Source organism: Staurois parvus, unplaced genomic scaffold (genome assembly GCF_062004578.1).
Source record: "Staurois parvus isolate SC_StPar_1 unplaced genomic scaffold, SC_StPar_1.0 ptg000275l, whole genome shotgun sequence".
Lineage (NCBI taxonomy): Eukaryota > Metazoa > Chordata > Amphibia > Anura > Ranidae > Staurois > Staurois parvus.
Window position 1 is genome coordinate 1,255,406 of NW_028318071.1, and position 23,976 is coordinate 1,279,381.

Consider the following 23,976-nt stretch of genomic DNA (forward strand, 5'->3'; position numbering starts at 1 on the left):
CATTAATACTTTTTTTCTGGTGAGTGTAGACCAGTCCCAAGGGTGGTTTACCTTTCACGAGTTCATGCACTACTGTCCGTCACGGAGAGACCACACGTGCCATTCATAGGCACTCTCTGAGTTGGTACTCTCACACGAAGGACATTCCATTATTCAGGAATGATTCTATGAACTTATTTTAGCACGATTTACCAGTTTACATCATTATTGCAATTCTTTGCACTTTTTGGTTTTTACATGCGTTCATTATTGATCACATGCATTTATAGCGCTGCAGTTGTCTTTAACATAGAATAGTTACGTGATTAAAGAGAATGAAGATATATAACTATATTGGGAAATTAGAAGTATATAAATTATTTGAGATATAAGTGTGAAAAATTTGAAAATAAAATGTATGACATTCATTAGTAAATGCAATACTTTCCTGATCATTTTGGAGAAACAGCCAAAAAAAAATAGCAAAAGAGAATTTTCAGAATGTAATAGTACAGCTGTATTAGAATTTTCTATCAGAAAGACGCCAATGTTAATAAAGCCCGCGCTTGTGCGCCATCTAGCGAATATATCCGGTATTGCACCTAAAAATGTGCCAGACGGGATACCACATTCACTAATGGCAAAGTAGTCAGTAGACGCTCGTTAATGAGCTTGCTAGACGCTGGTCAGACCACTGATTGATTGACCGGAGTCTGCCTGAATGGTCAGTCTCTGCTAATACACTCACATCTCAGTGAATCAAGGCCCATCTGTCATCTCATTAGGAGCATGCCGCAACGTTGTCAGGCATGCAAACAAGCACGTGGGGGCCATACAAACTACTGAGTATCATTTAAGGTGCTGCAATGAAATTTCAGCAAAATGGACTAGCCTGCTGCATCATTTTTTCACTTTGATGGAAATTAAAATTATCAACCTAGAGAGGACTGAATTCAAAGACACCCTGAAAATCAAACTGTGGGGTATCCTTAAATTCTAACACATTACCCAGTCCATATCAGTATACATATTTAGCATGATATTTCTCCCCATTGAGATCTGATGTGTTTTTAAAGTATTCCTTTAATTTTTTGAGCAGTGTATATACAGTTGTGTTCAAAATAATAGCAGTCAGACATCACTAACCTGATCAATCACTGTTTTGGGTAGAAATGATATTTCTACATGGCAAATAATTTACTAGCAGGTGTAGTAGAGTAATAGAAATCCAACAGTCATGACATGCATGCTGCTGATTCTTTGTAATTGAATCACTAATTGAAAGGGGCATGTTCAAAATAATAGCAGTGTGGAGTTCTATTAGTGAGGCCATTCATTCTTTGAAAAACAGGTGGCAATTATTGCCCTTATTTAAGGAAGGAAGGCAGCAAATGTTGTACATGCTGGTTACAGTGCATTTCTCTCCGAAATTCTGAGGAAAATGGGTCGTTCCAGACATTGTTCAGAAGAACAGCCTACCATGATTAAAAAGTTGATTGGAGAGGGGAAAACATAAAAAGAAGTGCAGAAAATGATAGGCTGCTCAGGCTGATCGCAAATGCTTTAAAATGGCAACCAAAACCTGTAAGACGAGGAAGAAAGCGAAAAACTACCATTCGAATGGATAGAAGAATAGCCAAAATGGCAAGGACTCAGCCAACAATCAGCTCCAGGAAGATGAAAGAAGGTGTAAAGTTCCCTGTGAGTACTGTTACAATTAGAAGACGCCTATGTGAAGCCAAGCTATCTGCAAGAAGCCCCCGCAAAGCCCCACTGTTGAAAAAAAAGACGTGCTGAAAAGGTTACAATTTGCCAAAGAGCACATTGACTGGCCTAAAGAGAAATTTTGGGGGTCACAGTCTCTGATGGGGGTGCTACTTGTGATCGAGTGCTGCGTTGAAGGAGTGCGATGCAGTTAAACACAGCAGTCTAATTATGCCTTCTCTACTTTCACAGGTATATGCATCTATCTCCTATCTCCGCTCTTAACTAGAAAAACGCATTGACTCCTGTTAAATTCAGAACAAATGGTGTATTTATATTTGTCTATATGTTGACCAGTCCTCACCTCTAGCCGCACTCAGGTTTACGACTGTAGCCTGCTCCCAATGAAACATCCCCCACTGTTCATGTGATCCTTATCAGCTTCTAATTGGGGTGGAGTTGAATGCTCATTTGAGCATCTCCCTATAAATTTAGATCAGCTCATGGGGGGAGATCACTGATGGGGGGCAGTCTCTGATGGGGGTGCTGCTTGTAATCGAATGCTGCGTTGAAGGAGTTCGATGCAGTTAAACACAGCAGTTGAACTAAAGCAGGAGAACTTAAGCAGCAGGAAGACACAACAACAAGAAACCCTACTGCATGCTGGACAGACTGCAAGCATACACCCTGGGAAACCTCTCTTACATACCTGAGTCCCACTCCATGCACCTTTATATAATACGCCCCCTCTTCTCCTTATCATATTACTATCCTCTGTTCCCAAATCTCATTTCTTTACCCCTCTGCTCCACCCCAAAACGTGTACATCTCCCCCTCATTGCTATCATCTACCTACTATTGCTCTCATCATCTCCCCAAAATACCTCTTCCACTCCTCCTTCTCATTTTCCTCTCCTCCGTTCCCAAAATCCATTCACTATATCCCTCTGCTCCTCACAAACACTTGTATATTGTGTCCTCACTGCTTCCTTCACCCCTCTACGGCACCCACCACCTCCTCCTAATACTCCACTCTCCCACTGACCCGAACACCTCCACTAGTAGTTTCTCACGCTCCTGCACATCCTGCTCCCATGCCACCCTTCTCACCCTTCTCCTCCTCCTAACTGCGGGGGACATCTCCCCGAATCCTGGCCCTCCACCACCTCCCTCACCCGCACAACACCCTCCCGCCTCCACGTCCCGCAACTTAGTATCTGTCCCCCTGCTCCCTAAAATCTCCCCCCGTTTTCATGTGCACTCCTGAACGCCCAAACAGTGTGCAATAAGCTTACCGCCATCCATGCCCTCTTTGTTTAACGCTCCCTCAACCTCCTGGCGATTACGGAAACCTGGATCCAGGCCACTGACTCTACCTCCCCTGCTGCACTCTCCTACAGAGGTCTCACCTGGACCCACTGACCCAGGCCTGACGGTCGTAAAGGTGGTGGGGTTGGTCTGCTCCGGTAACCGCAGAGCACCTTCCGAGTCCTACCAAACCCCCCTCCCTATCCTTCTCCTCCTTCGAGGCCCACTGCGTCCGACTATTCTCCCCAACCCCCCTGAAGATTGTTGTGATATACCGGCCTCCTGGATCCATACCCCGCTTCCTGGATGACTTTTCCTCCTGGCTACCCTTCTTCCTCTCCTCTGAACTACCCACAATCATCCTTGGGGATTTCAACATCCCTGTCAACCTCGACAACCCGGACACATCCCATCTCCTCCACTTAACCTCCCTGGCGGTATGATTATTTCAGATTTTTGGTGCTGAAAGCGGTACCATTTTTTTGCATGGAAATATGTATTTTTTTTATTGTAGGCTGTAATTTTTAGGAAAAACTCACTGAAATCTGTCCGAACAAGAGTCTAGTAAACATCCCGGGTATGATAAAATTTGAAACACAAAATCATAAATTATAATTTAATAAATAATCATAAAAATAATATAAAAATAATAAAAAATTTAATTCAATAATATAATCAAACCAAAAACACTGAAATGTGAAATAGAGCGCCAAGTTCGCACATTGCTGAGCTCAGTCGCAAAATCGTTTTCAGTTTCTGATGACGAATTTCCCCCACGAATCATTATCACTCAATTCTGCAAGTGGTTCTGATTTACTATCGCTGTTCTCTAGCTGATCTAAACCGCTTTTGACCTAAAGGGACACTTTTTGGACGCCATGGACATTTCTCAGTTTCCAGGCAGAAAGAACAGACAAAATGCAGGCAGGGCGCAGGACAAAGCACTAGGGACAATATGTATGTGAAATAGGTTGAAACAGCAATGTTTTACTGTGTAAAATGAAAAAAAAAAAAAACAACATTTTTTAAAATTTTTAAATTTCCCGCCGCCGGCGGCGCCCGTACGTCCCGACGTCACAGGGACAGGACACAGAAGCCGGATGCCGGCATCGGCCGGAGGAGATGGCCGGGGACACTGCAGGGGACACATCGTGGGAGCGCAGGGTAAGGTAAGTGAAGAACACATGCCGGAGCAGCGCCGCATGGTAAGCCCGAGTGTAGCTCGGGGTTACCGCTTTTGGTACTGAAATGTTACCCCGAGCTACACTCGGGAATACCGCCAGTGAGGTTAACCTCCTCCTTTGCACTTGCACAGTGCATACAATCCACCACCCACTCCGACGGTAATATCCTTGATCTTGTCTTCTCCAACCGCTGCGCTCCCCACAACCTCACTAACACCCCCTTCCCTCTCTCTGACCACAACCTGATTACCTTCTCTATCTCATCATCCTCCAACGCCTACCCCTACAAATGTCACACTACTACCAGCCGTAACCTCCGCAACCTTAACCCTGCCCCCCTCCACTCTGCAACTGATCAACTCCATGACAGCATCCTCCCCCTGTCCTGCCCCGACTTGGCTATGACTGCCTACAACAACGCGCTGTCAACAGCCCTTGACTCACTAGCGCCTTTAACCACACGCAACATCAGACCCCGACTGCTCCAGCCCTGGCAGACTGATCACACCAAAACCCTCAAACGACACAGTCGTGCCCTGGAGCGACTATGGTGCAAAACCAAATCCCAACAAGCCTTCACCCGCTACAAATCTGCCTTCCACACCTACACCTCCTCCCTCCACGCAGCCAAACAAGCCTACTTCCTGACCCTCTTCAAGGCCCTTTCCTCCAATCCTCGACGACTCTTCTCCACCTTCAACTCTCTACTCTCGCCCCCCCCCACCTCCACCCAGCACCTCACTCACCGCCCTTGAGATTGCCAATCACTTCAAAAACAAGATTGACACAATTTGCAAGGACATCGCCGCAACTCACACGCCCTCTCAACCCGTCCCCTCTCACACAGCTACCCCCTCATCCCCCCTCCCCTTCGACATAACCCACAGGGACTTTGTCGCTGCTCAAACTCCCTCCAACCTTGTTCCCCCTCACCCAGCTACCCCCTCATCACCCCTCTCCCACGGCCCCACCACTGCTCTGACCTCCACTTCCACCCCACCCTACATTCCTCATACTGAAGCTCCCCCAACACTCCGCACCTTTGACTTTACTACCATCGAGGAAGTCTCCAAGATCCTCTCTGATGCCCGCCTCACCACCTGCCCCCTTGACCCTATCCCCTCACAACTCCTATGACCTCCCTCCCCCTCCATTCTACGCTCCCTCACCCACATCTTCAATCTCTCCCTCTCCTCCGGCACTTTCCCTTCCCCTCTGAAACATGCACACATCACCCCCATACTTAAAAAGCCCTCCCTGGACCCCAATGACCCGAACAACCTCAGACCCATCTCCCTGCTCCCATTTACATCTAAACTCCTTGAGCGCCTAGTCTATACCCACCTATGCTCTCACCTCAACGACAACAACCTCCTCGATCCCCTACAATCCGGCTTCCGTCCCCTACACTCCACTGAAACTGCCTTACTCAAACTCTCCAACGACCTGCTAACCGCCAAAGCTAATGGCCACTATTCAGTGCTCCTACTCCTCGACCTCTCTGCGGCCTTCGACACAGTCGACCACCCCCTCCTCCTCAAAAAACTACACTCCCTCGGCCTCAGAGATTCTGCTCTCTCCTGGCTCTCATCCTACTTGTCACAACACTCTTTCAGCGTTACCTATAATGCTACCACCTCCCCCTCACTCCCCCTCTCTGTTGGGGTCCCTCAAGGCTCTGTTCTCGGGCCCCTTCTCTTCTCCATCTACACCTCCTCCCTTGGCCAACTCATATACTCTCACGGCTTCAACTACCACCTCTATGCCGACGACACACAAATCTATCTCTCAACCCCCCCCCACCTCACCCCCTCGGTCTCCGCCCGAATCACACACCTACTGAGCGACATATCAGACTGGATGTCGCTCCACTTCCTTAAACTGAACCTCTCCAAAACCGAGTTTCTTGTCTTCCCCCCAGCCCGGACACCACCCCCCATTGACTTCTCAATCACATCCAACAACACCACCATCAAACCCGCCCCGCAGGCCAGAGTACTTGGTGTCATTCTGGACTCAAACCTATCCTTCCAGCCCCAAGTCCAATCTTTAACAAACTCGTGCAGACTCCACCTCCGCAACATCGCAAAATACCCACGTTCCTAACCCCAGAAACCACTACACAGCTCATCCACTCCCTCATCATATCACGACTCGACTACTGCAACTCCCTCCTCACTGGCCTGCCTCGCCGCTGGTTATCCCCGCTTCAGTCGATCCTGAATACGGCTGCCAGAATCATTCACCTTTCCAACCGCTCCATCTCCGCCACCCCCCTCTGCCAATCCCTCCACTGGATTCCGATTGCGCAACGGATCAAATTTAAAATCCTAACACTGACGTACAAAGCTGTCCACCATACTGCCCCGAAGTACATCACTGACCTAATATCAAAGTACCGCCCAGCACACACACTCCGCTCCGCACAAGACCTCCTTCTCTCTAGTTCCCTGGTCTCCTCCTCCCATGCCCGCCTCCAGGACTTCTCCAGGGTGTCACCATTCCTCTGGAACTCCCTTCCCCAACCCATCAGATTATCACCTGCTCACCTCTCCTTTAGGCGCATCCTGAAAACCCATCTCTTCAGGGAAGCCTACCCCACCCCCTGCTAACTTGCCAACCTCCTCCACTCTTCCTACCACTCCATCCCCCACAGTTATCTCCTCCTGTGCCCCTATCCCCTCCCTCCTAGATTGTAAACTTGAAAGAGCAGGGTCCTCAATCCCCTCATGTTTTGCATTGTATTGGTATTGTTCTGTCACATGTTCTGTCCCCCTTTGTAATGTACAGCGCTGAGCGAACTATTGGCGCTTTATAAATACTATATAATATTAATAATTTTGTGGACTGATGAAAGTAAGATTCTTCTTTTTGGGTCTAGTGGCCAGAGACAGTTTGTCAGACGGCCCCCAAACACTGAATTCAAACCACAGTACACTGTGAAGACAGTGAAGCATGGCTGTACAAGCATCATGATATGGGGATGTTTCTCATACTATGGTGTTGGGCCTATTTATCGAATACCAGGGATCATGGATCAGTTTGAATACATCAGAATACTTGAAGAGGTCATGCTGCCTTATGCTGAAGAGGAAATACCCTTGAAATGAGTGTTCCAACAAGACAACGACCCCAAACGCACCAGTAAATGTGCAACATATTGGTTCCAGACCAACAAGATTGACGTTATGGAGTGGCCAGCCCAATCCCCGGATCTTAATCCAATAGAAAACTTGTGGGGTGACATCAAAAATGCAGTTTCTGAGGCAAAACCAAGAAATAGAGAACTGTGGAATGTAGTCCAATCATCCTGGGCTGGAATACCTGTTCACAGGTGCCAGAAGTTGGTTGACTCCATGCAACACAGATGTACAGCAGTTCTCAGAAACAGTGCTTATACAACGAAATATTCATTAAGTCATTCAAAGAAAAGCAAAATCTTCAAACATTTTTCAGTTTATATAGTGAATGTTTGAGTTTGTAAAGAAGAATACAAACACTGCTATTTTTTTGAACAGTCTAATATTCACTTTTCTTCAATTTTCTTTAGAGGAACAACACAAATTTGATCTATTTTTCTTCATGTTTTGATTTGAAATAGAATGTGTAGTGTTCCCAATGCATTTGTGTGTATGGAAATAAAAGCTATTAGAAGGATGTTGAGCTTTATTCACTTTTTTCAACACACTGCTATTATTTTGAACACAACTGTAAGTATCTGATATCTGCTATGTGTCACTAATTTCTCATTTTGTTATAGGGTGAGTGCAACAGTGGAGGGAGAGTGTTAGAGGGAGAGTATAGTTGTGTGTTGTTTAGGTAGAGGGAAAGGTTTTGAGGGAAAGTTTTGTGAATGGATGCACTTATTAGTAATTTTGCTATTATTAAGACTATTTATAATTGATGGTGGTATATTTATGTATTGTTATTATTGTGTGGAAATGTTGATTTTTGTTATGTCAGGTTTGTTCTAATTATACACTATATTGCCAAAAGTATTGGGACACCCCTTCAAATCACTGGATTCAGGTATTCCAATCACCTCCATGGCCACAGGTGTATAAAATCAAGCACCTAGGCATGCAGACTGCTTCTTCAAACATTTGTGAAATGGCGCTCAGTGAATTTGTACTGTGATAGGTTTCACGGATGGACTTATTGCACAGGTGGCAATTTCCTTGCTACTAAATATTACATGGTTAACTGTTAGTGGTATCATAACAAAGTGGAAACAACTGGGAACAACAGCAACTCATCACATAAAATGACAGAGCAGGGTCAGCGTATGCTGAAGCGCACCATGCACAGAAGTCACCAACTGTCTGCAGAGTCAATACCTAAAGACCTTCAGATTAGCGCAACAGTGCATTGAGAGCTTCATGGAATGGGTTTCCATGGCCAAGCAGCTGCATCCAAGCCTTACATCATCAACTGCAATGCAAAGCGTCAGATGCAGTGGTGTAAAGCACTCAAGCGCTGGACTCTAGAGCATGAGAGATGTGTTCTCTGGAGTGAAGAATCGCGCGTCTCTGTCTGCCAATCTGATTGACATGTCTGGGTTTAGCAGTTGCCAGGAGAATGGTACATGACTGACTCCATTGTGCGAAGTGTACAGTTTGGTGGAGGGTGGATTATGGTGTGAGGTTGTTTTTCGGGGGTTGGGCTTGGCCCCTTACTTTCGGTGAAAGGAACTCTTAAGGCGTCAGCATACCAAGACATTTTGGACAATTTCATGCTCCCAACTTTGTGGAAACAGTTTGGAGATGGCCCCTTCCTGTTCCAATATGACTGCATACCAGTGCACAAAGAAAGGTCCATAAAGACATGGATGAGCGAGCTTGGGGTGGAGGAACTTGACTGGCCTGAGTCCTGACCTCAATCCAATAGAACACCTTTGAGATGAATTAGAGCGGAGCCAGGCCTTCTCGTCCGACATCAGTGACTGATCTCACAAATGCAATTCTGGAAGAATGGTCAAACTGTCAGGGCAGGAGCTGAGGAACGGACAGGCAGGCCTAACAATGTAACGCACTGGCTGATGACAACCACCACCCACAGACCGAAGTCCCTCAGGGCGCGGAGTCTAAGTCCCAGGCTGCCCTTCACCAGAGCCCCTGATGGTGGGGATGGACTTGACGCAGCCAGGAACCAGGTCGCAGCCCCCGAGACACCTCAGCTGCGGTAATGGCCACCGCCAATGGCGTGTAGCTGGTGGAAGAGACAAAAGAGTAGTCAGACAAGCCGGGGTCAACAACAACAGGACAAAACAGTACAGGACAGCAGGCAAGAATCACAGGTCACTAGCCGGGTTCAGCAACAGAGGGTCAGATCAAAGGAGAATACAAAGAATAGTCAAGTCACAAGCCGAATCAGATACCAGGAGAGTCACGAGAGTCAGAACAGAGTAATAGCAACACAAAGACACAAGACACAAGTGCAAAGAGCATGTGCGGGCCACAGGCTTATATGTCATCAGCCACACCCCTCTGGGGGATGGACCACAGAAACCTGAAGGCATAAAAGGATTCCCATCATGCACAGCAGAATCCAAGATGGACGCCAGCACATGGAGTAACATAACCTCAGAAAAAGGTAGGACCTTGACACAAACATTCCTATAGACACACTCCTAAACCCTGTGGACAGCCTTCCCAGGAGAGTTGAAGCTGTTATAGCTGCAAAGGGTGGGCCAACTCAATATTGAACCCTAAGGACGAAGACTGGGATGCTGTTAAAGTTAATGTGCTTGTAAAGGCAGGCATCTCAGTACTTTTGGCAACATAGTGTATATTTTAGGATATTTTAAATAAAAGAATTAAAAAAAAAAATAGATCTATGTTCAAAAAATATCAGTCTATAATTAGATCAAATCTGAAGGTCTTTATTTTGCTTCGGTACCATAACAATGTGCACTTTTAGAAAGTCAGAAGAAAAGGTTTTGGAAGCTTTGAAATTGCTGTTAGATGGGGCGACATCACATCTGCAATTTTTTTTATAAAACAGAGCAGAGAAACCATTAGGTTCTTGTAATTTGCCAATTTTTGAGGGATTTCATAGTAGCAGTTACTTCCAGGGGGATAACATTTGTTTCTATAAGGTTAAGAGGGCTATCTTTGATAAATGTATTTGGGCAAAGAAGGTTTCAGCTTAAGTTGGTTGGTTTAAGGTAGACAGATTAGACAATAGCATTGTAAGCTGGGCCGTGAACTCTGCTAAACATTTTGGGGGGGTTGCTTTTGCCTGGACCAGTTCTTGCTTTAAGTCTAATTAGTGTTGGTTTAAAGCAAGACATTTTAATTTGTCTGCAAGGGGTGAGTCTGCTTTGTTACTTTTTGCGTAAAACCTTTGTTTGCAAAAAGTCAGAACAGACCTCAACTTAGCTTTAGCAGATATTTCAGGCTAAAATCTGCAATGGCCCAAAGAGCGTAAGTTAGCACTGATGGGCTTGAATTTAAATGTCCTAGGAAGTCTTATTCTAGTTATAATTCTAGTGATAGTTCTGTAATAGGAGCAGTTCATTCTCATTACCTTCTAGAAGAAAGCTGTATGATGTGGCCTATGAGGACTGTTTTATGCACCTTCCATAAAATAGAGAGAGCGTCAACTGAATGGGTTTTACGATGGAAGGTAATCAGAATTCTCTGAGAAGCTTAAAGAATATATAAACCCAACACTTTATATTCCTGATATGTGCATGCTGTACCATGTTTTTGAATTAAAAAGCAACCTGTTCTTTGTATTGCTTCCTTTGTGTGAAGTACTTGGTGTTCCTGTCAGCCCTCTGCTTTCCTATTAATAACTGACCACACTAGGAATGAGAGCACAGCTTCCTCAGTGTTCTGGCTGTGCTGAAAACAAAGTCTGCTCTTCTTCAATGATCAGGGTGGTGCTAACAGCTTGCCCCCCCTTCCCCTGCACGGGCATTCACTGGGAAGATCATTGTGCTACTGCTTCATCTCTCCCTGCTTTCTAACACTCTTAGGCAGCCGAGAACTGGGAGTATGTGATCACTCATAAAAAAGATGGAAAAAAGGTATGGATTATGTTTTTTATATCTATACACAAAAGTTTTGCCTTTCATTTCTATTTTAAACTGAATGGGTAGTTTTACAAGGTGAGGGTTCACATACAGCAGGGGTGCACGTGGCCGTTGAAGCCCTCTAATGGGGCCCGTGACCTCGTGCCGGGGGTCGGAATCTGTCATCCCAGAGCATCAGAGTGCATTGAGCCAGTGCCAGCAGCAGAGGAAGCAGGCAGCCATGGAGCGAGCAGGAGCCACAGAAGCCGATACTTTCTCTGTATTGCTGGCTCCTGACCTATGCCAAGTGATAACCTGTGCACTACACCTGGGACCTTTCTAGCAGCCTGGAGAGAGATGAAAGAAGAAACTGGAAGATGCAGATAAGGTCAGCGTATTAAACAACATATACACTGCATTGCAATGGGCATATAAGTAAATATTAAATAGTTAACAACTATTAGGCTGCTTTCACATTGATCCATGGGTGTAGCACAGTGCTCCTGCGGGTTTCCTGCTAGTTAGCTGCACTGAGCCATAGTATTTTTTTTTTTTTTTATATCCTGCAGGTTTAGTGTACTTTCTGAAGGTCTATGGCAAAGTGCAGCTAACCCGCAGGAAAGCCGTAGGTGCACTGCGCTGGACCCGCGGTGCTAGTAAACTGCAGTGAATCAGTGTGAAAGCAGCCATATAGGGGGTTCAGGGCAGTAAGGGCTCATTTACATTTGTGGTTTGGGGAGTGGTATAACCCTACAATTGAGACGTGTGTTTACCAAACCCATCCAAGCACTGGCGTAGCGTCAGGGGTCGCAATGGTGACCCTGCCCCATGCTCTAGGGGGCCTGTGCAGCATATACAGGAACCAATTCTCTCCATTTTCCTCCTGTAACTGAAGAAAGCTGGCTTCTCCTCCACTCCCTCCTGCCAGCCTTCAGCAGCTGCAGGAGGAAAATGTTCCTTATGCTATTCAAGATTAAAAAATCTAAATTCTTAACCATTTCTGAATGTAACTGAATATGTAAAAAGGAAATCGAGGACACAAAAATTTCATTGAACGACAGATTGCAAAAGAAAGTAAAACACACCCCCTCAAATTGTTAAAATCTATTAATAGTAAAAAGGTCAGGTCTGGACATGTAGGCCCTTTACAAAATAATCTACAGTGGGTAAACGGGGACGAAGAGAATGCAAATTTATTAAATATCTTCTTTAGCTCTGTGTTTACAAAGGAAAATAGGGGTACTCATGTCCATAATGGGGATGATATTGACACAACTCAATGATCAATAATGCCTCAAAAATTATATGGTTCAGAATATTTAAACAGAATAAAAGTGAATAAAGCACCTGGACCAGATGACATACACCTACGAATCCTAAAAGTATTTAGCTCCATCAAAAGCCACTGTTTGTAATATTTAGAGACTCTTTAATGACTTGCGTAGTACCACTGGATTGGTATAGGGCTAATGTGGTGCCTATATTTAAACACTTGATGACCGGGCTATAGCCAAATGACGGCTACAGCGCTGTCGTCTAGTTCTGGAAGGGCATCATATGACGTCCTCCAGAACCACGCCTCACGCGCACCCTCTGGAGCGTGCACCAGACAAGCTCTGGTATTGCTGTGTCCTTTGGACACATCTGATCACATGACATGGTAAAGGGCCAATCACAGTGCCTTTTTACCATGTGATCAGCTGTGTCCATTGCCACAGCAAATCACAATGTAAATACAGTTGCTGGTTATCGGCTGCACTGTCCTCACGCTGTCACAGCGTGAGAAGAGAACCGGTAATCGGCAACTATATTTACACATCAAGACATCAGTGCAGCCCCAAAGGGATATCAATGCAGCCCCAACAATGTCCATCAGTGTAGTCCCAGAAGTGACCATCAGTGCAGTCCTAACAGTGTCGATCAGTGCTGCCAGTCAGTGTCCATCAGTGCAGTCCCAACAGTGTCCATCAGTGCAGTCCCAACAGTGTCCATCAGTGCTGCCAATCAATGCCCATCAGTGCCAAAAGTGAGAACCTATCAGTGCAGCCTCATAAGTGCATCCTCATCAGTGCAACCTATCAGTGCTGCATATCAGTGAAGGAGAAAAATTACCTGTTTGCAAAATTTTATAACAGAAACTAAAAAAAAACATTTTTGATCTTTTTTTGTTTAGCAAAAATAAAAAACCTAGTGGAGAATGAATACCACCAAAATAAAGTTCTATATGTCTGAAAACAAATTTAAAAATGTAATTTGTGTACAGTGTCGCATGACTGTGCAATAGTCATTCAAAGTACAACAACACTAAAAGCTGAAAATTGGCCTGGGCAGGAAGGGGGTGAAAGTGCTCAGTGGTCAAGTGGTTAAAAAGGGATCAAAGCCTTTACAAAGTAACTACAGACCTGTTAGTCTAACTTTTATAGTTGGGAAGATACTGGAAAGTTTAATAAAAGACCACATAGGTGAGTTCTTGCCAGAAAAAAATATATTTTAAGTAACAGATTCATGAAAGACAGAAGTTGTCAAACAAATTTGATTTCTTGGCTGTGGATGTGGTATACTTGGATTTTGCATAAGCATTTGACACGTATCCCCACACACGGCTAATGTGTAAGGCAAAGTCTACAGGCTTGGAAAAATCAGTTTGTAAATGGATAGAAAACTGGCTAAAAGACTATATTCGAGGAGTAGTAGTTAATTGTTTCACACTCTGAATGGTCTAATGATGTTAGTGGTGTACCCCAAGGTTCAGTGTTGGGACCCATACTTTTTAATATATTTAAAATCATATAGGGTCTGGGACTTCAATGTTTGCAGATGACTCCAAGCTATGCAGTTAATACATCCTTACAGGATGTCTCCAACTTACAAGCCGACCTCAATGCACTGTTTAATTGGGCAACTATGTGGCAAATAAGGTTTAATGTTGCTAAATGTAAAGTTATGCACTTGGGGTCTAAAAGTATGCATGCAGCATTCATACTAGGGGTAGTACAACTGGGGGAATAAATGGTGGAGAAGGATTTGGGTGTTCTAGCAAATCATAAGCTTAATAGCTGCAGTTTCCAAAGTGAACAAAATCCTTTCATTTATTAGGAGAAGTATAGACTCCAGAGAGAGACGTAATTTCATCCCTGTACAAATTATAAGTAATACCTTATCTGAAATATGCAGTTCAGTTTTGGGCACAAATTCACAAAAAGTATATCGGGAACTGGAGAAAGTTCAGAGAAGGACAACCAAACTGATAAGAGGCATAGAGGAGCTCAGCTATGAGGAAAGATTAGAGGAACTGAATGTATTCTCTCTTGAGAAGAGGAGATTAAAGGGGGATATGAGCAACATATATACATATATTGGCCCACATAGTGAAATCCGTGTAGAGTTATTCACTCTAAGGTCATCACAAAGGACAAGTGGGAACTCTATATGTCTGGAAGAAAAGAGATTTAAGCTCCAAATACGGAAATTCTTCTTCACAGAAAGAGCAGTGAAAATATGGAATAGAATGGTTCTGGCCAGCTCAGAAGATTGTTTTAAAAAAGGCCTGGAGTCTTTCCTAAATGTATACAATATAACTGAATTCTGATATTTATAGGTAAAGTTGATCCAGGGAATATCCGAGTGTCTCTTGGGGGATCAGGAAGAAATTTCTTCCCCTGCTGGAGCAAATTGAACACACTTTGTTGTTTTTTTTGCCTTCCCCTGGATCAACTGTGAGTATAGGATTGTTTCCCTTTTATGGGTTGAACTAGATGGACTTGTGTCTTTTTTTTCAACCAGACTAACTATGTAATTTTGTTTCATTGTGGCCCATGACCAGTTACCAAATCACTTAAGTGGCCTTCGCTCTTCAAAAAGTTGAGCACCCCTGACATCGGTGGCGGTTCAAAAGTGAACTTCCCAAGCGACCATTTTCAAGCGACCAGACTTCCTTCAGACCTGGGGAAGAGAAATTCTAACCAAATACACCTTGCAGCTACTTCAAAAACCTGCAATAATAGAGGTTCCATTCTCTCAACAAGGGAAGGGGTTCTTCTCACCCTTATTCCTGGCAAAGAAGAAAACTGGGGATCTTTGACCAGTGTTATATCTGATGGGCCTCAACAGAAGAATGCATCTCAAACCTTTCAAGATGGAAAGTCTTCAGTCTATCCTGCTTGTGATAAATCTAGGTGACTGGATGTCCATGGATTTATAGGACACATATCTTCACGTGCCCATTCATCCGGCTTTCCAAAAGTTTTGCCACCAATCACCAGCATTTTCACTTTCAAAGCTTCCTCTTTGGAATATCTACAGCCCCCAGAACATTTACAAAAGTCCTACTGCCAGTAATTGCACTCCTGAGAGAAAGGGGACTGAGAGTTCATCAGTATCTGGATGACATATTCCTACAGGCCAGCAACAGGAATACTCTTGTTCAACCTCGGGAATTGCTGATTTACACTCTCCAACACTTCAGGTGGCTGATAAATTGGAAGATGAGCAGTCTACACCATACTTAGAAGATGGTCTTCCTGAGAGCTCTGCTGGACACCCAAGCCAATGTAATTCAGCTGCCACAGGAAATAGTGGGCCCACTGGTCCACAAAGTGAAATGGGCTCTGGCGGCAACTTTCTTGTGAGCCAGAACTTGCCTCAGCATTTTGGGTTCAATGACTGCCACGTTCCCAATGATTTAGTGGGCTCAGTGGCAAACAAGAACATTTCAGAATGCAATCCTCACTCATTGGGACAAAGCGATTAATTATCATTCTGAACAAGGTGAAAAAATCACTGGGGTGGTGGACTCCGCAGCTTGATGAAGCATTGCCTGATTGTCACCGAAAATTTTGAAGAAACACAATATCTTTTACTTTCGGCTATAAAAAAAGATATAGTAAACTCAAAGTTAGTTATAAATTTAGGCCAAAATGTATTCTGCTACATGTTTTTGGTAAAAAAAAAAAATCCCAATAAGTGTATATTGATTGCTTTGTGTGAAAGTTATAGCGTCTACAAACTATGATAAAGATACAGCAATTTACCCCATTTTTTTTTTTTTGCTATACAGCGCTGCACTAGTTTAACTGACAATTGCGTGGTCATGCAATAAGATACATGAAATTGATGTCATTTTTTTTTCACACAACTAGAGCTTTCTTTTGGTGGTGTTTGATCACCTGTGCATTTTTTATTTTTGGCGCTCTAAACAAAAAATGTTTTGAGGAAAAAAAAACATTTTTGAAAAAAATATTTTCTCATTTCTGTTATAAAAATTATCCAAAAAAACTAAAATTTCATCACAAATTTATGCCAAAATGTATTCTGCTACATGTTTTTGGTAAAAAAAAAATCCCAATGAGTGTATATTGATTGCTTTGTGTGAAAGTTATAGCGTCTACAAGCTATGGTATAAAGGAATTTACACAGCTTTTACTTTCTGACTGCCTATCACATTTCTTGAGGTGCTAAAATACTAGGACAGTACAAACACCCTCAAATGACCCCTTTTCGGAAAGTAGACACCCTAAGCTATCTGCTGAGAGGCATATTGAGTCCATGGAAGATTTGTTTTTTTGTTTTTTTTCCACACTTTTCTGGAAAATGACAAAAACATTTGTTCATTTTTTTTTTTTTTTTTTTACACAAAGTTGTCATTTAAATTATATATTTCTCGCACAAGCCATGGGTATATGTGGAATTACACCCCAAAATAGATTCTGCTACTTCTACCGAGTATGGGGATACCACATGTGTGAGACTTTTTGGGAGCCTAGCCACATACAGGAGCCTGAAATCCAATGACCACTTTGAAAGCCTGAAGGTGCGTAACTTCCTCATTTCACTTCCTCACTACCCATCAGTTTCGGAGGCCCTGAAATGCCAGGATAGCACCAAACCACCCCAAATGACCCCTTTTTGGAAATTAGACACACCAAGGAATTTAAAAAAAGGCATGATAAGTATTTTGCAGATCTCCTTTTTTCACAAGGTTTTGAAATATAAAAAAAGTAAAAATGTTTGTTTTTTTTCTTCATTTTCCAAAAACTTGTGGCGACAAACGAGATCTGAAAAATACTCACCATGCTTCTTAGCAAATTCCTTGGTGTCTACTTTCCAAAAAGGGGTCATTTTTTTTGGGGGGGAGGGGTTTGGCGCTGTCCTGGCATTTCAGGGCCTCCGAAACTGTGTTAGGTAGTCAGGAAGTGTAATAAATAAATAAAGCCCTTTAAAAGCCTGAAGGTGCTTATTGGATTTTGGGGTCCTGTATCCTGTACTTGGCTAGACTGCCAAAAATTCTCTCACATGTGGTATCTCCATACTCGGGAGAAGTAGCAGAATGTATTTTGGGGTGTAATTACACATATACCCATGGAATGTGTGAGCAATAAATCATTTAAGTGACAATTTTTTGTGTAAATAAAAAAAAGAAGAAAAAAATTTATTTTTCATTTTCCAAAAACTTTTGGTAAAAAAATAAAATTCTTCTATTGATTCAACATGCCTCTCAGCAAATAGGTTGCTGTGTCTACTTTCCAGAAAGTGGTTGTTTTGGGGGTTGGGGGCATTTTATGCACAGCATTAGAAGTTTATGCCACACATCACTCACTCTTCTACCTTAAGACCAAGCCTTTTCTGACACTTGTTCACCTGACAAAAATCTGTATTTTTTTGCTAGGAAATTAACTTCAACCCCCAAACATTATTTTTTTTTTTAAAGCATACACCCTACTGAATAAAATGGGTGCTGAAATTTTTTATGTCACATAGTACTCGTGCAGTGATTTTTCAAATGCAATTTAGAAAAAAAAAAACACACACTTTTTTTTACTTTTAATGCACAAAAACATAATATATTGGCCAATTATTTAGCAGAATATAAAAAAAATGATAGGCTGAGTAAATATATACCAAATAAAACTGCACATGCCCCATGCAATAGCGAAAAACTGCATACGTTTTTAATATTTATAGACAACGATTTACAAAGCCTTTACAAGCTACGATTTTAGATTTACAGAGGAGGTCTAGTGTTAGAATTGCTGTCCTTGATCTGACATTCACAGCGATACCTTACATGCATGGTGCAACCGCTTTTTACATACTGGCACAGGGTGAACACTCAAACACAGGTGTGCACACGTGGGGGGGGAGGATGCTTTTTTTTTTAAGTTATTTTGATTTTTTTAAATTATTTTTACACTGTCCCTTTTATTTTTTTGATTACTTTTAATGCTATCACAGGTAATGCAAATATCTCCTATAACTTCAAGGGGCATTGTCTTATATTCATTTTTGAAAAATCTGGGTTCTATCAGACTCTAGATATCTCCTATGCCCTTACATTATCTAATCAAATCAAGAGCGGTGTGATCAGATGCTTTCCCAATTTACAAAAGGCGCTGTTTATATCCTGTGAAACTAAGAAATTGGAAGCTACGAGCATTTCATGACTTCAGACTATAGAGATGATTGGCACCATTCTGATCTCCAATCAGCTCTATGGTCAGCTGGCAGAAAAACCGGCTGCATTCTCGGGTTCTCCCGATAGCACGGGACTGCCCGAGAAGGCAGCGGAGGAGGGGTGGCATCATCTTCCGCTGCTTGTAAAAGCAATCCTGCAGCTAATTAGCCACTAAGATTTCTTTTACATGGAAGGCAATCGCTGGCTGAAAAAAATGATACCAGGATGTTGCCTGCAGCTGTAGGCATCATCCTGGTATAAGCATTCAAAATCCAGTGATGTACCAGTACGTCGCTGGTCCTTGTTGGGTATATATGCTATGTTTTTTTTTTTGTATGCAGCCTGTGGGTTGAATGGAAAAAAAAAATCTCTGCCAGAAAAAGTGTGTGGTATGCCCACCATTAGAATATACCACCCTGCATACACCCACTTCTAATGGTGGGCGCACATTAGGTCTCACAGTGCCACATGCACCAATTCTAAGACTGTACAATTGTCTAAACAGTGGCATGCTTGAATAAAAATTGCCCACGTATAAGTGGTACCCCATATGGAAAAAGGATGACACAAAATCCCAAACTATCTTGCCATTACTCCACATGTAGTCTGGGAATCTGGGGGGCTCCATCTTTTCCCTTGTAAATCCGAAATTTATATGTATAGCCTGTTGCCCTCTCACAGGTCTCATACATCTTGAACCCATATCTGGCACGCTTGCTGGGGAGAAATTGTTTGAATGCAAGGTGGCCAGAAAAATGAATGAGGGACTCAACGCAGATGTTTTTCTGGGGAGTATAGACATCTGCAAATTTTTGGTTAAGGTGATTTACGAGGGGCTGAATTTTGTGGAGCCGGTCAAATTCAGGGTCACCCTGAGGACGATAAAGTGTGTTGTCATTGAAATGCATAAAACACATTATACTCTCATATCTATGCCTGGCCATGGCAGCAGAGAACACGGGCATATGATGAATCGGGTCTGTGGACCAATACAACCGCAATTCATTTGTTTTAGTAATGCCCATGTTGAGGGTTAGGCTCAAAAACAATTTAATTCGGAATCCGTAATGGGTTTTCATGCGACTCGTCTGGCAAGGTTTGAATTTGGGTTGGCGGCGATAAATTGTTGTGCATATAAATTGCTTTGATCCACAATTAATTCATACAGATCTTCCATGAAAAACAGCTCCAAAAAATCAATGGGAGTAGTTACATTTTGGTGTTTCCATCTGCATTCCGGGTTGGGCAGTGAATGTGGGAAGTACGGGTGCTGATTCTGCGAACACTGCAGTTTTGTGTGCAATGTATCAAGTGACAGTGACCTACTGACACTGCACTTGCTGGGGGAGAAGGGGGGGTAAGCGTAGGGGCTAAACGCAGGTGTTGGCAGGTGCCAGGGCTAATCCTGCTAACGCTGCGTTTTTGGGGACACTATACTAATGTGAACGCTGGTTTAGAGCTGTCTGCTCAAAGATATTATTCTGTTCAGACACTATACTAGCAATAGAGGTTTCTTGTGTATGAGCGTGTTCCTGGCAATCAAGGGGTTAAATGTATACAATATATGAAGAGAGGGACGAGCGCTGGATATGATAGGATTCAAGCTGCTAGCATATAGGTAAACCTCGTATACCCCATTCATCAAAATTCAAATACAAAAAATGCAGCGCTTGAGTGTATAATACAGGGAATTAGCATGAATAACAGATTTAAATGTTCATATTTCAACATGCACCAGATTCCACATTCTTAAATTGTTAAAACAATAATCAGATGAGTAATGAAGATCTATCCGTCTAATCAAGGTGCATATAGTGATGGTGATGCTAAAATCATAAGTTCTGTGATGTATCCAAAGAAATCCGTGACTTCCCTTTGATAATGTGCCATTGCCACGAAACGCGTTAGGGATAAGGACACCTCTCACACCATTTATTATCCACTGGTTTCATGCATCTGACTGTCGGCCATCTTTTTGGATTCTATGCATCAGCTTTTTGGACATTACCATGTAAGTGTATTACTTACTTTTTTACCTTTGAATAAAATACTACACTATCAAGATTTCTTTCTTTTGGGTCTTATTGCTGAGCCCCTGAGATGATCTCCTGATAAGAAAGTACACCAATCCTGGCGATAGAGGATACAAAGTGATTTCGTGTTACTGTAAAGAGGCGCACCCCCCCTGGTGGTAGGAGACGGCAAGAGTGGTGCACTGGTGTCCTTGAGGGCTTCACGCTGAGGACCATCTGGCTGTGACCAGGAGTAGGTCATTATACTCCAATGCGCATGTACTTGCGCTATCTGGTTAGTGCATTATACAGTCATTCCCCTATCACGGAAGTCACGGATTTCTTTGGATACATCACAGAACTTATGATTTTAGCATCACCATCACTATATGCACCTTGATTAGACGGATAGATCTTCATTACTCATCTGATTATTGTTTTAACAATTTAAGAATGTGGAATCTGGTGCATGTTGAAATATGAACATTTAAATCTGTTATTCATGCTAATTCCCTGTATTATACACTCAAGCGCTGCATTTTTTGTATTTGAAAAAGGGGTTAAATGTGATTACTGGTGTACTGAGGGGCAATTTGACACTATCTGGGAGGGGCGTGAAAACCACGGGAGCGCGAATCACATATATATATGTATATGATTTTGCGCATCCGTGTTGTCCTGTAGCAGTATTTCTGCTATAGGGCGGTCAGGAAGCAGTTACAGATGCGATTTGTGTTACGGCGCTGCGTTATTTTAATTGACAATTGTGTGGTCATGCAACACTGTACCAAAATGAAATTTCTGTCCTTTTTTTTCCCCACGAATTGAGCTTTCTTTTGGTGGTATTTGATTGCCTGTGCATTTTTTATTTTTTGCGCTATAAACATAAAAGCCCGACAATTTGGAAAAAAAAAACATTTTGACTTTTTGCTATAAAACATATCCAATAAAAAATTACAAAAAGCTAATTTCTTCATAAATTGAGGCCAAAACGTATTCTGCGACATGTCTTTGCTAATAAAAATCCCAATACGTGTAAATTAATTGGTTTATGTGAAAGATATAGCGTCTACAAATGGCGGTATAGATACTGGGATTCATTATTTTTTTTTTATACTAATGGCGGCAATCAGCGACTTATGGTGGGACTGCGGCGGACATTCTGACACTGGGGGGAACTGACTTGGGGTCACTGACATCCCCAGTAACACCAATACCAATCAGTGCAAAAAAAAAAAAACACTGACACTGTACTAATGGCAATGGGGAGGAAGGGGTTAACATTTGGAGGCAAGCAAAGGGTTAACTGTGTGCGAGTGGAATGTTTCACTAGGGGGCGGGGGAGTGTGCTTCACTGTAACACACTGATCCAGAAGGCTGTGCTCAGCAATCTGGACCAGTGTGCTCAAACTGACAGGGAGGAGAGCTGCAGTGTAAATGCTGCAGCCGTGCTCCATCAGTGTTTGCCGGTAATCGACGGGCTTCGGCGGGTAATCACTGGCCAGGACCCGGTGATTGACACCCACAGCCGTGATCAGTGGCGTGGGTAGGGCGGTCGTGCGCGCCCCCTACCTGAAATGCAAAATCACGTATATATACGTGATTTTGCGCAGCGGTGCTGGCCTGCCGCAGCATATGTACTGTGGTTGGTCGGCAAGTGGTTAAAAGAAAATCCCAACTTTTCAGTTGTCATCAGAAAAGAAATGGTGAGGGGGGGAATCTTTCAGTGTGGACACTAGTTCTGGTGACCCTGATGATAACCAGAGATCCCTTCACTTTAGAGGGATTTCCTCTAACTTCCTGTTTTGGTATGGGACAGAAAGTGAAGGAAAACCTCCCCGATGGGACACAGATGTAAAAAATAAACAAACACACCCTCCCTTACTCTTTGCTATTCTACACTTTAAATTGTTTTTGTTGTTTTAACTAGGTATTAGAGTAGTTCTATTCCCTATGCTGTTTATTTGCCCTACTGTGTAATGATTGGCTCACGTGTTGTGGCTAAACATTGTAGCACCATGACTGTCAATTCTCTTATATCCTTGGTTTGCTACAGCTAACCTATCCGTAATCACCAAAGGGACAAGAAAACTTCCTGTTCTAGGTCACAGCACCCAGAGCAAGAGCTGCCATCCACTCTCTGCCACATCCAGGGGTTATTTATGAAATCAGTGAGTCAATGAGGCCCAGCATATGATCTTGCATAGTTTTATAAATAAAAAAGTGGTGTGCTCAGTATGCCAAGAGTGGGCAAGGTTTTCATTGTTCCAGGGGCATTGGTAGGATTGTAAAAGACCTGGGGCCACTTTGGGCGCACAAAGTACTGTGGAAGAGAAATGCGAGCAGTGAATGTGGCCAAATTGGGTTAATGGTGGGAGGGGCTTAAGGGGCATGGTTGAATAAAACAACCCCCTCAATATAATCCCCCTGCTCAGTCTGCCCCCAATAAAATCCTTTCTATCTAGGTCAATCTGTCCTCCAGTATAACCCAGCTCAGTCTTTCCCCCAGTGTAATTTCCCCTTCCCCCCCGAAATGAAATTTTCATTATTCAGAGATTTGGATGTATATTTAGGTAACACTACCCCATTAGGGATTGCTGTTGAATTTGGGTGCCCCTATAGACCTGCACAGCCAGTCCATTCAGCATTTTCCACACAAACTTTCATGAAAGTGCATGAAAACATATGCATCGCGTGTAGGGTTTCCAATTTTTCTTCAAGCCAAACCTGAATACTGTAGTGTGGCACACTGCAAAATTTTTTTGTAATATACAAAACAAATGAAAAATAAAATATAGTACAAAAAGATGTAAAACCTGTATAACCTTTTAAAAGATTGTGCTGCACCAAAACACATGGTATTTTGTTACCATATGTTTGCTGCAGGTGAATAAGTGCAAAAGCAAGGTGTGTGGCTGTGCCATCAAGACTTAATTACACCACTGCACACCTGCAAAGGGGCTGTTTGTTTTTGTGCTTTGTAGGAACACAGACAATTTTGCACACAATCTTGCAATGCAAAAATGGCCACCTAGGGTAGGGGTAATAAATTAAAATTCAAGGAGGTCCAGTTGCTAAAATTTTTTTCCAGCCAAGGTCCGAATTGCTCTCTAATATAACATAAAAGTAGGCCAATCACATACATATTTCAAGTAAAAGAAAATATAACCACCTTACATAAGGTATCCCCAACAGTGTGCGTCCTTACATCAGGTGTCCCAATCTGCATGTCCCATTACATCTGGTGTCCTTATAAGAGTCCCCCTATACATCAGGTGCCCCCAGTAGAGTCCCCCCTTACATAAGGTGTTCCCAGTAGAG

The 23,976-nt window shown here is 43.0% G+C and overlaps 1 protein-coding gene across 1 annotated transcript in view; it reads right to left on the minus strand.

Annotated features, from left to right (window-relative positions):
- The window catches only part of PYGM (glycogen phosphorylase, muscle associated), a 580,472-nt gene that overhangs the window by 51,341 nt on the left and 505,155 nt on the right, over positions 1-23,976 (minus strand). The window lies entirely within an intron of this gene.